Raw genomic sequence first — 3,399 nt, forward strand, 5'->3', positions numbered from 1 at the left:
ACCAGCTACATCTTCGCACGCAAGGAAGTGCGTTCGAAAAAAAACGATTCGCCCCTCGGACTGCTGGTACCCACCAGCTATATCTTCGCATGCAAGGAAGTGCCTGACAGTCGGGACCCACCTGGTCGAAGCGTATGTAGCGTTGTCATTCTGGTCGTGAACGTGTATGTACATAATGGTCGATGTAGAGCGCGCACGTGTCGTAGTAGAGGCGCGCATGTAGCATGTACACGTACGTACAGCGGCCAGTGTGCAATAAAGAAAATACGACCACGTACGTACACACAGGCTGGGTCTCGAACGCCTACTCGCGCATACATACGGCCAGGGCTCGTGTACATGGCTGGGTCGGAACAGAGAAACTACGTCGTCGTCGTGTTCCTGGGGAGCCAACTGGCTGGGTCGGAACGAAATGCGTCGTCGTGTTCATCGAGAGGGCTTCGATAGAACAGCCGATGGAAACGAGGCCTGGCGTACCGCAGAATAGAGGAAACGGCCTTGTGTTCGACCGGCCACGGTCGAAACGGGATCCTGTTCATCGGGAGGGGTCTGGCGTACCACAAAACGGAGGAAACGTACCTCCTACGGTCGAACGGGGGTCCTGTTCATCGGGAGGGGTGTGGCATACTGCAAAACGGAGGAAACGGACTTGTGTTGGAGCGTTACGGTCGAAACGGGGGTCCTGTTCATCGGGAGGGGAGTGGCGTACCGCAAAACGGAACTCCACGGGATACTGTTCATCTCCACCATCGACCCCCTCCAGCCTCCACGGGCTACTGTTCATCCACCGCCGACCTCCTCCAGCCTCCACCTGCGACTGTTCATCCAGCCTCCACACGCGCTACTCCACCAGCTACTGTTCAACCAGCCCTCTCCACGGGCTCCTATTCAACCACCCCTCCACGGGCTACTGTTCATCCAGCCCTCCACCGTCTACTGTTCATCCAGCCCTCCACGCGGTGGTCCTGTTCATCTAACCCTCCACGGGGTCCTGTTCATCCAGCCCCAACTGGCTCGATCGATCAGAGTCCTGTTCATCCAGAGGCAACACCATGGGGTCCTGTTCATCCACCCCCACCGGGAACTATTCATCCAAACCCCCTAGCAACACTCACTGTTCATCCAGAGGCAACAAAGATCGGCTTCAGTTAGCAGCAGTAGCGAAAGAATCGCTCGATCGGGTTTAGTTAACAGCCATCGATCGATCGCTCGGGTTCAGTAACGCGTAGCCTGCAGTGCAATCGCTCGGGTTCAGTAGGCGAATGCCTCGCTCGGGTTCAGTTAGAGCCCAACGCCTCGCACCCACGCACATGCGTGTACAAGAGAAACGCGCAAACCTCCGTGCATCGCTCAGCCCCGACCACCCACCATAACTTGGAACACCCCGATATTTTCCTTGCCCTCGCTTCTACCATGATTTTCTCTGTCATGGACGGCCCAAAGAATGTCATGCAGCTGCGTCTCCGGCCCGCCTAGGACGAAAAGCCCATTTTATGTCATGATTTTTTGTCATAGAAGTAGGAGCCCACCACATCTATGATGATCCTGGGTTTTGTCACAATTATCATCATAGAAGTGTCATAAGTATGACAGAAAAAAATTCGTTCGGCCCAAAATGTCATGGATGTGTCTTTTTTTGTAGTGTCATTATCGAGAATACCATCCGTGATTCTCCCGTGATCACATAAAAATCAACCAACTTCTTTCCTCATCAAACCGGGGTTGTTATTAAGTCAGGTTATTATTACTATTGACTCATAGGGTGACCTACTACGAACTGGGCCCTTATCCGCGGGCACGGCTATCGATAGACTAAACACTCTGTAGTGTGATATGTCTCTGTCGTATCTACTTTTCCAAACACTTTTCCCTTATTTTGGACTCTAACTTGCATGATTTGAATGGAACTAACATGGACTGATGTTGTTTTCAGCAGAATTGCCATGGTGTTATTTTTGTGCAGAAATAAAAGTTCTCGGAATGACCTGAAAATCAACGAAGATCATTTTTGGAATATATACAAAATAGTGGAAGAAGAATCCACGTCAGGGGGCCCACACCCGGTCCACGAGGGTGGGGGCGCGCCCTACCCCCCTGGGCGCGCATCTGCCTCGTGGGCCCCCTGACGCTCCATCGACCTCAACTCCAACTCCGTATATTCGTGTTCGGGGAGAAAAAATCAGAGAGAAGGATTCATCATGTTTTATGATACAGAGCCACCGCCAAGCCCTAAAATCTCTCGGGAGGGCTGATCTGGAGTCCGTTCGGCACTCCGGAGAGGTGAATCCGTCGCCATCGTCGTCATCAACCTTCCCCCATCACCAATTTCATGATGCTCACCGCCGTGCATGAGTAATTCCATCGTAGGCTTGTTGGACGGTGATGGGTTGGATGAGATTTATCATGTATTCGAGTTAGTTTTGTTAGGGTTTGATCCCTAGTATCCACTATGTTCTGAGATTGATGTTGCTATGACTTTGCTATGCTTAATGCTTGTCACTAGGGCCCGAGTGCCATGATTTCAGATCTGAACCTATTATGTTTTAATCAATATATGTGAGTTCTTGATCCTATGTTGCAAGTCTATAGTAACTGTCGGATTTCGGGTTCCGGCAGACCCTTGAGGTTCGAACACTGGGGTGCGCGCGGAGTTTTCGCCTCCTACCTACCTACACCCCTCTGCCTTGCTAGGATCTTAACTAAGGAAAGAACAACGCAAGAGACACAGGGTTTATACTGGTTCGGGCCACCGTTGTGGTGTAATACCCTACTCCAGTGTGTGTGTGGTGGATTGCCTCTTGGGCTGATGATGATGAACAATACAAGCAAGAACAGCCTCGCGAGGGTCTGTTCTTGGCTGGGGTGATGAACTACTGGGAGGAGCTCAGTCACCTTTCTCTCTCTCTCTTTCTGATCTTCTCTCTCTCTCTCTCTCTCTCTCTCTCTCTCTTTCCCTGCCTCTGCCTACTCTCTGCCTTGTCCCCTTGCTTTGTGGGTGGCTGGTCCTATTTATAGAGGCCCTGGTCCTCTTCCCAAATATCGAGTGGGAAGGGAGCCAATAATGGCGGGCTAATTTCAAGGGGGACAACTAGTATCAACTATCCTGACAAAAGTAGTCTTCGCCTGCGCAAAGCTCTGGTGATGACGCCATCTTGGGCTCCACGGTGACCTCCATCTCGTAGTCCTCCTGGTCATGGTCTCGTTGCACCGAAATGGCAACCTTTGCCTGATGCCTCGGTACTCCGCGGCTGCGCTTGCCCCCTTTGCACCAAATAGGAAGGAAGGACGCTGCGCGGGCTGGCACCCGCCTGGCACCCCCGGTCGTCATGGCTTGCGTCACGGGCACCTCGTGAGGTACCCCGCCTTGATCTCTCCGCCTCCTCATGAGCCAGCCTGACG

This window comes from Triticum urartu, chromosome 2 (assembly GCF_003073215.2).
Source record: "Triticum urartu cultivar G1812 chromosome 2, Tu2.1, whole genome shotgun sequence".
Taxonomy (NCBI): domain Eukaryota; kingdom Viridiplantae; phylum Streptophyta; class Magnoliopsida; order Poales; family Poaceae; genus Triticum; species Triticum urartu.